The 12,391-nt window shown below is 41.0% G+C and overlaps 1 long non-coding RNA gene across 1 annotated transcript in view; it reads left to right on the top strand.

Annotated features, from left to right (window-relative positions):
* Nucleotides 1-12,391, top strand: part of LOC134947610 (uncharacterized) — a 60,512-nt gene that overhangs the window by 19,682 nt on the left and 28,439 nt on the right. The window contains exon 2 of the long non-coding RNA XR_010182651.1: nt 268-477. This is a non-coding gene — a long non-coding RNA (uncharacterized LOC134947610). The remainder of the gene's footprint in view (nt 1-267; nt 478-12,391) is intronic.

Genomic DNA, 12,391 nt, shown 5'->3' with positions numbered 1-12,391 from the left:
GCCGTACGTGGGTATTCCCTAGCGAGATCCCACTCTTCGTCATCCAAACAACTATCTTGCTTTTAATTGAAATCCTAATACAGAGGTTCCCAAACTTGGTCTTCAAGGCACCCAAATGGTCCAGGTTTAAAGTATATCCAGTTATGTAATTTGCCTTGCATCTTGGCATCATGTGATATGTAGACTTCGTGTAGAGTGTGGTGCATTTAAAATAGTCTGTTTTATATTGTTTACAGACTTACTAGTATTGTTTCCACTTCTCACTAGGGCAGCTACTCTATTGAATGTTGAGGTTTTTGGGTACCTGAAAGAAAATGGTTTGCTTCATCCATTAGCAAATTTGCAAGAGGAAGCCAATGTCTTGAAACACGGAGGACAGCTGTGTGGGTGACATTAAAAGCGAGCATCAGGATCCAGTGCTGCAGACTATTGTCTCCTAAGCTGCCGGACTCAATGTTTATTGACTTCGGTACACAGGTAAATATCTATTGTATTCGTTTTAGATAACTATATTCCTTTCATATTGTAATAGTTTGTATTGCTGGGTATAACATGTTTTGATGGCTGTATTGTGCTTTGCTGAAGTTGTCAGCCCATATCCATCTTGCTTTTTTTTCATATCCTAATAGATCGAATATCTGGGTTAATCCAGTATTCAGCATCCCTACAACCGTTAGACTTAATTGCTGCTTGCGCCTCTAGGGTAAGCTTGCCATCACCATTAGTATAGCATCATGCTGTGCCGTATAGTGCCATGCGACACAGCATTGTGCTATATGGTGCCTTCCTGACATGCGTCCCATTTGCAGCTTGCTTTCATTTAAGATCCTTATAGTTTGCATTTTAGAAGGTAATAAAGCTCTAAAACTATGCTGTGTTGCATGGCAATGTGCTGTATTTGGTGCTTTTCGTACCATTTTAAGTCCCTATCCAGCTTGCTGCTAATTATCCCAATAGATTGAATATCTGGGTTAATCCAGTATTCAGCATCCCTACAACCAGTAGACTTAATTGCTGCTTGCGCCTCTAGGATAAGCTTGCCATCACCATTAGTATAGCATCATGCTGTGCCATATAGTGCCATGCGGCATAGCATTGTGCTATATGGTGACTTCCTGACGTCTGCCCCATTTTCAGCTTGTTTTCATTTAAAATCCTAATAGATTGCCTCTCTAAAACTGCGATGCTGTACCGTTTGGCATGGTACTGTGCTGTTATGGTGCTTTCGTACCATTTTAAGTCCCTATCCACCTTACTGCTTCTTAATATCCTAATAGTTTGCATTTCAGAATGTAATGCATCTCTAAAACTATGCTGTGTTGTATGGCATGGCAATGTGCTGTATTTGGTGCTTTCGTACCATTTTAAGTCCCTATCCAGCTTCTTTCTTAATATCCTAATAGTTTGAATATCTGGGTTAATCCAGCATTCAGCATCCCTACAACCGTTAGACTTAATTGCTGCTTGCTCCTTTAGGGTAAGCATGCCATCTCCATTAGTATAGCATCATGCTGTGCCGTATAATGCCATGCGGCATAGCATTGTGCTATATAGTGCCTTCCTAACATCCGTCCCATTTGCAGCTTGCTTTCATTTAAGATCCTTATAGTTTGCATTTCAGAATGTAATAAAGCTCTAAAACTATGCTGTGTTGCATGGCAATGTGCTGTATTTGGTGCTTTTCGTACCATTTTAAGTCCCTATTCAGCTTGCTGCTTATTATCCTAATAGATCGAATATCTGGGTTAATCCAGTATTCAGCATCCCTACAACCGTTAGACTTAATTGCTGCTTGCGCCTCTAGGATAAGCTTGCCATCACCATTAGTATAGCATCATGCTGTGCCGTATAGTGCCATGCGGCATAGCATTGTGCTATATGGTGACTTCCTGACGTCTGCCCCATTTTCAGCTTGTTTTCATTTAAAATCCTAATAGATTGCCTCTCTAAAATTGCGATGCTGTACCGTTTGGCATGGTACTGTGCTGTTATGGTGCTTTCGTACCATTTTAAGTCCCTACCCAGCTTGCTTTTTCTTAATATCCTAATAGTTTGAATATCTGGCTTAAACCAGTATTCAGCTTCCCTACAACCAGTAGACTTAATTGCTGCTTGCGCCTCTAGAGTAAGCTTGCCGTCACCGTTAGTATAGCATCATGCTGTGCCGTATAGTCCCATGCTGCATAGCATTGTGCTATATGGTGCCTTCCTGACATCCATCCCATTTGCAGCTTGCTTTCATTTAAGATCCTTATAGTTTGCATTTCAGAATGTAATAAATCTCTAAAGCTATGCTGTGTTGCATGGCAATGTGCTGTATTTGGTGCTTTTCGTACCATTTTAAGTCCCTATCCAGCTTGCTGCTTATTATCCTAATAGATCGAATATCTGGGTTAATCCAGTATTCAGCATCCCTACAACCGTTAGACTTAATTGCTGCTTGCGCCTCTAGGATAAGCTTGCCATCACCATTAGTATAGCATCATGCTGTGCCGTATAATGCAACGCGGCATAGCATTGTGCTATATAGTGCCTTCCTGACATCCGTCCCATTTGCAGCTTGCTTTCATTTAAGATCCTTATAGTTTGCATTTCAGAATGTAATAAAGCTCTAAAACTATGCTGTGTTATATGGCATGGCAATGTGCTGTATTTGGTGCTTTCGTACCATTTTAAGTCCCTACCCAGCTTGCTTTTTCTTCAAATCCTAATAGTTTGAATATCTGGCTTAAACCAGTATTCAGCTTCCCTACAACCAGTAGACTTAATTGCTGCTTGCGCCTCTAGAGTAAGCTTGCCGTCACCGTTAGTATAGATCATGCTGTGCCGTATAGTCCCATGCGGCATAGCATTGTGCTATATGGTGCCTTCCTGACATCCATCCCATTTGCAGCTTGCTTTCATTTAAGATCCTTATAGTTTGCATTTTAGAATGTAATAAAGCTCTAAAACTATGCTGTGTTATATGGCATGGCAATGTGCTGTATTTGGTGCTTTCGTACCATTTTAAGTCCCTATCCAGCTTCCTTCTTAATATCCTAATAGTTTGAATATCTGGGTTAATCCAGTATTCAGCATCCCTACAACCGTTAGACTTAATTGCTGCTTGCGCCTCTAGGGTAAGCTTGCCATCACCATTAGTATAGCATCATGCTGTGCCGTATAGTGCCATGCGGCATAGCATTGTGCTATATGGTGACTTCCTGACGTCTGCCCCATTTTCAGCTAGTTTTCATTTAAAATCTTAATAGATTGCCTCTCTAAAACTGCGATGCTGTACCGTTTGGCATGGTACTGTGCTGTTAGGGTGCTTTCGTACCATTTTAAGTCCCTACCCAGCTTGCTTTTTCTTAATATCCTAATAGTTTGAATATCTGGCTTAAACCAGTATTCAGCTTCCCTACAACCAGTAGACTTAATTGCTGCTTGCGCCTCTAGAGTAAGCTTGCCGTCACCGTTAGTATAGATCATGCTGTGCCGTATAGTCCCATGCGGCATAGCATTGTGCTATATGGTGCCTTCCTGACATCCATCCCATTTGCAGCTTGCTTTCATTTAAGATCCTTATAGTTTGCATTTCAGAATGTAATAAATCTCTAAAACTATGCTGTGTTGCATGGCAATGTGCTGTATTTGGTGCTTTTCGTACCATTTTAAGTCCCTATCCAGCTTGCTGCTTATTATCCTAATAGATCGAATATCTGGGTTAATCCAGTATTCAGCATCCCTACAACCGTTAGACTTAATTGCTGCTTGCGCCTCTAGGGTAAGCTTGCCATCACCATTAGTATAGCATCATGCTGTGCCGTATAGTGCCATGCGGCATAGCATTGTGCTATATGGTGACTTCCTGACGTCTGCCCCATTTTCAGCTTGTTTTCATTTAAAATCCTAATAGATTGCCTCTCTAAAACTGCGATGCTGTACCGTTTGGCATGGTACTGTGCTGTTATGGTGCTTTCGTACCATTTTAAGTCCCTACCCAGCTTGCTTTTTCTTAATATCCTAATAGTTTGAATATCTGGCTTAAACCAGTATTCAGCTTCCCTACAACCAGTAGACTTAATTGCTGCTTGCGCCTCTAGGATAAGCTTGCCATCACCATTAGTATAGCATCATGCTGTGCCGTATAATGCCATGCGGCATAGCATTGTGCTATATAGTGCCTTCCTGACATCCGTCCCATTTGCAGCTTGCTTTCATTTAAGATCCTTATAGTTTGCATTTCAGAATGTAATAAAGCTCTAAAACTATGCTGTGTTATATGGCATGGCAATGTGCTGTATTTGGTGCTTTCGTACCATTTTAAGTCCCTATCCAGCTTCCTTCTTAATATCCTAATAGTTTGAATATCTGGGTTAATCCAGTATTCAGCATCCCTACAACCAGTAGACTTAATTGCTGCTTGCGCCTCTAGAGTAAGCTTGCCGTCACCGTTAGTATAGATCATGCTGTGCCGTATAGTCCCATGCGGCATAGCATTGTGCTATATGGTGCCTTCCTGACATCCATCCCATTTGCAGCTTGCTTTCATTTAAGATCCTTATAGTTTGCATTTTAGAATGTAATAAAGCTCTAAAACTATGCTGTGTTATATGGCATGGTAATGTGCTGTATTTGGTGCTTTCGTACCATTTTAAGTCCCTATCCAGCTTCCTTCTTTATATCCTAATAGTTTGAATATCTGGGTTAATCCAGTATTCAGCATCCCTACAACCGTGACTTAATTGCTGCTTGCGCCTCTAGGGTAAGCTTGCCATCACCATTAGTATAGCATCATGCTGTGCCGTATAGTGCCATGCGGCATAGCATTGTGCTATATGGTGACTTCCTGACGTCTGCCCCATTTTCAGCTTGTTTTCATTTAAAATCCTAATAGATTGCCTCTCTAAAACTGCGATGCTGTACCGTTTGGCATGGTACTGTGCTGTTATGGTGCTTTCGTACCATTTTAAGTCCCTACCCAGCTTGCTTTTTCTTCAAATCCTAATAGTTTGAATATCTGGCTTAAACCAGTATTCAGCTTCCCTACAACCAGTAGACTTAATTGCTGCTTGCGCCTCTAGAGTAAGCTTGCCGTCACCGTTAGTATAGATCATGCTGTGCCGTATAGTCCCATGCGGCATAGCATTGTGCTATATGGTGCCTTCCTGACATCCATCCCATTTGCAGCTTGCTTTCATTTAAGATCCTTATAGTTTGCATTTCAGAATGTAATAAATCTCTAAAACTATGCTGTGTTGCATGGCAATGTGCTGTATTTGGTGCTTTTCGTACCATTTTAAGTCCCTATCCAGCTTGCTGCTTATTATCCTAATAGATCGAATATCTGGGTTAATCCAGTATTCAGCATCCCTACAACCGTTAGACTTAATTGCTGCTTGCGCCTCTAGGATAAGCTTGCCATCACCATTAGTATAGCATCATGCTGTGCCGTATAATGCCATGCGGCATAGCATTGTGCTATATAGTGCCTTCCTGACATCCGTCCCATTTGCAGCTTGCTTTCATTTAAGATCCTTATAGTTTGCATTTTAGAATGTAATAAAGCTCTAAAACTATGCTGTGTTATATGGCATGGCAATGTGCTGTATTTGGTGCTTTTGTACCATTTTAAGTCCCTATCCAGCTTGCTGCTTATTATCCTAATAGATCGAATATCTGGGTTAATCCAGTATTCAGCATCCCTACAACCGTTAGACTTAATTGCTGCTTGCGCCTCTAGGATAAGCTTGCCATCACCATTAGTATAGCATCATGCTGTGCCGTATAATGCCATGCGGCATAGCATTGTGCTATATAGTGCCTTCCTGACATCCGTCCCATTTGCAGCTTGCTTTCATTTAAGATCCTTATAGTTTGCATTTCAGAATGTAATAAAGCTCTAAAACTATGCTGTGTTATATGGCATGGCAATGTGCTGTATTTGGTGCTTTCGTACCATTTTAAGTCCCTATCCAGCTTCCTTCTTAATATCCTAATAGTTTGAATATCTGGGTTAATCCAGTATTCAGCATCCCTACAACCGTTAGACTTAATTGCTGCTTGCGCCTTCCTGACATCCGTCCCATTTGCAGCTTGCTTTCATTTAAGATCCTTATAGTTTGCATTTTAGAATGTAATAAAGCTCTAAAACTATGCTGTTATATGGCATGGCAATGTGCTGTATTTGGTGCTTTCGTACCATTTTAAGTCCCTATCCAGCTTCCTTCTTAATATCCTAATAGTTTGAATATCTGGGTTAATCCAGTATTCAGCATCCCTACAACCGTTAGACTTAATTGCTGCTTGCGCCTCTAGGATAAGCTTGCCATCACCATTAGTATAGCATAATGCTGTGCCGTATAATGCCATGCGGCATAGCATTGTGCTATATAGTGCCTTCCTGACATCCGTCCCATTTGCAGCTTGCTTTCATTTAAGATCCTTATAGTTTGCATTTTAGAATGTAATAAAGCTCTAAAACTATGCTGTGTTATATGGCATGGCAATGTGCTGTATTTGGTGCTTTCGTACCATTTTAAGTCCCTATCCAGCTTCCTTCTTAATATCCTAATAGATTGAATATCTGGGTTAATCCAGTATTCAGCATCCCTACAACCAGTAGACTTAATTGCTGCTTGCGCCTCTAGAGTAAGCTTGCCGTCACCGTTAGTATAGATCATGCTGTGCCGTATAGTCCCATGCGGCATAGCATTGTGCTATATGGTGCCTTCCTGACATCCGTCCCATTTGCAGCTTGCTTTCATTTAAGATCCTTATAGTTTGCATTTTAGAATGTAATAAAGCTCTAAAACTATGCTGTGTTATATGGCATGGCAATGTGCTGTATTTGGTGCTTTTGTACCATTTTAAGTCCCTATCCAGCTTGCTGCTTATTATCCTAATAGATCGAATATCTGGGTTAATCCAGTATTCAGCATCCCTACAACCGTTAGACTTAATTGCTGCTTGCGCCTCTAGGATAAGCTTGCCATCACCATTAGTATAGCACCATGCTGTGCCGTATAAAGCCATGCGGCATAGCATTGTGCTATATAGTGCCTTCCTGACATCCGTCCCATTTGCAGCTTGCTTTCATTTAAGATCCTTATAGTTTGCATTTTAGAATGTAATAAAGCTCTAAAACTATGCTGTGTTATATGGCATGGTAATGTGCTGTATTTGGTGCTTTCGTACCATTTTAAGTCCCTATCCAGCTTCCTTCTTAATATCCTAATAGTTTGAATATCTGGGTTAATCCAGTATTCAGCATCCCTACAACCGTTTGACTTAATTGCTGCTTGCGCCTTCCTGACATCCGTCCCATTTGCAGCTTGCTTTCATTTAAGATCCTTATAGTTTGCATTTTAGAATGTAATAAAGCTCTAAAACTATGCTGTGTTATATGGCATGGCAATGTGCTGTATTTGGTGCTTTCGTACCATTTTAAGTCCCTATCCAGCTTCCTTCTTAATATCCTAATAGTTTGAATATCTGGGTTAATCCAGTATTCAGCATCCCTACAACCGTTAGACTTAATTGCTGCTTGCGCCTCTAGAGTAAGCTTGCCGTCACCGTTAGTATAGATCATGCTGTGCCGTATAGTCCCATGCGGCATAGCATTGTGCTATATGGTGCCTTCCTGACATCCATCCCATTTGCAGCTTGCTTTCATTTAAGATCCTTATAGTTTGCATTTCAGAATGTAATAAATCTCTAAAACTATGCTGTGTTGCATGGCAATGTGCTGTATTTGGTGCTTTTCGTACCATTTTAAGTCCCTATCCAGCTTGCTGCTTATTATCCTAATAGATCGAATATCTGGGTTAATCCAGTATTCAGCATCCCTACAACCGTTAGACTTAATTGCTGCTTGCGCCTCTAGGATAAGCTTGCCATCACCATTAGTATAGCATCATGCTGTGCCGTATAATGCCATGCGGCATAGCATTGTGCTATATAGTGCCTTCCTGACATCCGTCCCATTTGCAGCTTGCTTTCATTTAAGATCCTTATAGTTTGCATTTTAGAATGTAATAAAGCTCTAAAACTATGCTGTGTTATATGGCATGGCAATGTGCTGTATTTGGTGCTTTCGTACCATTTTAAGTCCCTATCCAGCTTCCTTCTTAATATCCTAATAGTTTGAATATCTGGGTTAATCCAGTATTCAGCATCCCTACAACCGTTAGACTTAATTGCTGCTTGCGCCTTCCTGACATCCGTCCCATTTGCAGCTTGCTTTCATTTAAGATCCTTATAGTTTGCATTTTAGAATGTAATAAATTTCTAAAACTATGCTGTGTTGCATGGCAATGTGCTGTATTTGGTGCTTTTCGTACCATTTTAAGTCCCTATCCAGCTTGCTGCTTATTATCCTAATAGATCGAATATCTGGGTTAATCCAGTATTCAGCATCCCTACAACCGTTAGAATTAATTGCTGCTTGCGCCTCTAGGATAAGCTTGCCATCACCATTAGTATAGCATAATGCTGTGCCGTATAATGCCATGCGGCATAGCATTGTGCTATATAGTGCCTTCCTGACATCCGTCCCATTTGCAGCTTGCTTTCATTTAAGATCCTTATAGTTTGCATTTCAGAATGTAATAAAGCTCTAAAACTATGCTGTGTTATATGGCATGGCAATGTGCTGTATTTGGTGCTTTCGTACCATTTTAAGTCCCTATCCAGCTTCCTTCTTTATATCCTAATAGTTTGAATATCTGGGTTAATCCAGTATTCAGCATCCCTACAACCGTGACTTAATTGCTGCTTGCGCCTCTAGGGTAAGCTTGCCATCACCATTAGTATAGCATCATGCTGTGCCGTATAGTGCCATGCGGCATAGCATTGTGCTATATGGTGACTTCCTGACGTCTGCCCCATTTTCAGCTTGTTTTCATTTAAAATCCTAATTGCCTCTCTAAAACTGCGATGCTGTACCGTTTGGCATGGTACTGTGCTGTTATGGTGCTTTCGTACCATTTTAAGTCCCTACCCAGCTTGCTTTTTCTTAAAATCCTAATAGTTTGAATATCTGGCTTAAACCAGTATTCAGCTTCCCTACAACCAGTAGACTTAATTGCTGCTTGCGCCTCTAGAGTAAGCTTGCCGTCACCGATAGTATAGATCATGCTGTGCCGTATAGTCCCATGCGGCATAGCATTGTGCTATATGGTGCCTTCCTGACATCCATCCCATTTGCAGCTTGCTTTCATTTAAGATCCTTATAGTTTGCATTTCAGAATGTAATAAATCTCTAAAACTATGCTGTGTTGCATGACAATGTGCTGTATTTGGTGCTTTTCGTACCATTTTAAGTCCCTATCCAGCTTGCTGCTTATTATCCTAATAGATCGAATATCTGGGTTAATCCAGTATTCAGCATCCCTACAACCGTTAGACTTAATTGCTGCTTGCGCCTCTAGGATAAGCTTGCCATCACCATTAGTATAGCATCATGCTGTGCCGTATAATGCCATGCGGCATAGCATTGTGCTATATAGTGCCTTCCTGACATCCGTCCCATTTGCAGCTTGCTTTCATTTAAGATCCTTATAGTTTGCATTTTAGAATGTAATAAAGCTCTAAAACTATGCTGTGTTATATGGCATGGCAATGTGCTGTATTTGGTGCTTTCGTACCATTTTAAGTCCCTATCCAGCTTCCTTCTTAATATCCTAATAGTTTGAATACTGTATCTGGGTTAATCCAGTATTCAGCATCCCTACAACCGTTAGACTTAATTGCTGCTTGCGCCTCTAGGGTAAGCTTGCCATCACCATTAGTATAGCATCATGCTGTGCCGTATAGTGCCATGCGGCATAGCATTGTGCTATATGGTGACTTCCTGACGTCTGCCCCATTTGCAGCTTGTTTTCATTTAAAATCCTAATAGATTGCCTCTCTAAAACTGCGATGCTGTACCGTTTGGCATGGTACTGTGCTGTTATGGTGCTTTCGTACCATTTTAAGTCCCTACCCAGCTTGCTTTTTCTTAATATCCCAATAGTTTGAATATCCGGCTTAAACCAGTATTCAGCTTCCCTACAACCAGTAGACTTAATTGCTGCTTGCGCCTCTAGAGTAAGCTTGCCGTCACCGTTAGTATAGCATCATGCTGTGCCGTATAGTCCCATGCGGCATAGCATTGTGCTATATGGTGCCTTCCTGACATCCATCCCATTTGCAGCTTGCTTTCATTTAAGATCCTTATAGTTTGCATTTCAGAATGTAATAAATCTCTAAAACTATGCTGTGTTGCTTGGCAATGTGCTGTATTTGGTGCTTTTCGTACCATTTTAAGTCCCTATCCAGCTTGCTGCTTATTATCCTAATAGATCGAATATCTGGGTTAATCCAGTATTCAGCATCCCTACAACCGTTAGACTTAATTGCTGCTTGCGCCTCTAGGATAAGCTTGCCATCACCATTAGTATAGCATCATGCTGTGCCGTATAATGCCATGCGGCATAGCATTGTGCTATATAGTGCCTTCCTGACATCCGTCCCATTTGCAGCTTGCTTTCATTTAAGATCCTTATAGTTTGCATTTCAGAATGTAATAAATCTCTAAAACTATGCTGTGTTGCTTGGCAATGTGCTGTATTTGGTGCTTTTCGTACCATTTTAAGTCCCTATCCAGCTTGCTGCTTATTATCCTAATAGATCGAATATCTGGGTTAATCCAGTATTCAGCATCCCTACAACCGTTAGACTTAATTGCTGCTTGCGCCTCTAGGATAAGCTTGCCATCACCATTAGTATAGCATCATGCTGTGCCGTATAATGCCATGCGGCATAGCATTATGCTATATAGTGCCTTCCTGACATCCGTCCCATTTGCAGCTTGCTTTCATTTAAGATCCTTATAGTTTGCATTTTAGAATGTAATAAAGCTCTAAAACTATGCTGTGTTATATGGCATGGCAATGTGCTGTATTTGGTGCTTTTGTACCATTTTAAGTCCCTATCCAGCTTCCTTCTTAATATCCTAATAGTTTGAATATCTGGGTTAATCCAGTATTCAGCATCCCTACAACCGTTAGACTTAATTGCTGCTTGCGCCTCTAGGGTAAGCTTGCCATCACCATTAGTATAGCATCATGCTGTGCCGTATAGTGCCATGCGGCATAGCATTGTGCTATATGGTGACTTCCTGACGTCTGCCCCATTTTCAGCTTGTTTTCATTAAAAATCCTAATAGATTGCGCCTCTAAAACTGCGATGCTGTACCGTTTGGCATGGTACTGTGCTGTTATGGTGCTTTCGTACCATTTTAAGTCCCTACCCAGCTTGCTTTTTCTTAAAATCCTAATAGTTTGAATATCTGGCTTAAACCAGTATTCAGCTTCCCTACAACCAGTAGACTTAATTGCTGCTTGCGCCTCTAGAGTAAGCTTGCCGTCACCGTTAGTATAGCATCATGCTGTGCCATATAGTCCCATGCGGCATAGCATTGTGCTATATGGTGCCTTCCTGACATCCATCCCATTTGCAGCTTGCTTTCATTTAAGATCCTTATAGTTTGCATTTCAGAATGTAATAAATCTCTAAAACTATGCTGTGTTGCATGGCAATGTGCTGTATTTGGTGCTTTTCGTACCATTTTAAGTCCCTATCCAGCTTGCTGCTTATTATCCTAATAGATCGAATATCTGGGTTAATCCAGTATTCAGCATCCCTACAACCGTTAGACTTAATTGCTGCTTGCGCCTCTAGGATAAGCTTGCCATCACCATTAGTATAGCATCATGCTGTGCCGTATAATGCCATGCGGCATAGCATTGTGCAATATAGTGCCTTCCTGACATCCGTCCCATTTGCAGCTTGCTTTCATTTAAGATCCTTATAGTTTGCATTTTAGAATGTAATAAAGCTCTAAAACTATGCTGTGTTATATGGCATGGCAATGTGCTGTATTTGGTGCTTTCGTACCATTTTAAGTCCCTATCCAGCTTCCTTCTTAATATCCTAATAGTTTGAATATCTGGGTTAATCCAGTATTCAGCATCCCTATAACCGTTAGACTTAATTGCTGCTTGCGCCTCTAGGGTAAGCTTTCCATCACCATTAGTATAGCATCATGCTGTGCCGTATAGTGCCATGCTGCATAGCATTGTGCTATATGGTGACTTCCTGACGTCTGCCCCATTTTCAGCTTGTTTTCATTAAAAATCCTAATAGATTGCGCCTCTAAAACTGCGATGCTGTACCGTTTGGCATGGTACTGTGCTGTTATGGTGCTTTCGTACCATTTTAAGTCCCTACCCAGCTTGCTTTTTCTTAATATCCCAATAGTTTGAATATCCGGCTTAAACCAGTATTCAGCTTCCCTACAACCAGTAGACTTAATTGCTGCTTGCGCCTCTAGAGTAAGCTTGCCGTCACCGTTAGTATAGCATCA

This window comes from Pseudophryne corroboree, chromosome 8 (genome assembly GCF_028390025.1).
Source record: "Pseudophryne corroboree isolate aPseCor3 chromosome 8, aPseCor3.hap2, whole genome shotgun sequence".
NCBI classification, from domain to species: Eukaryota; Metazoa; Chordata; class Amphibia; order Anura; family Myobatrachidae; genus Pseudophryne; species Pseudophryne corroboree.
The sequence above is the reverse complement of the archived record's forward strand: the minus strand, read 5'-3'. Positions and strand labels throughout refer to the sequence as shown.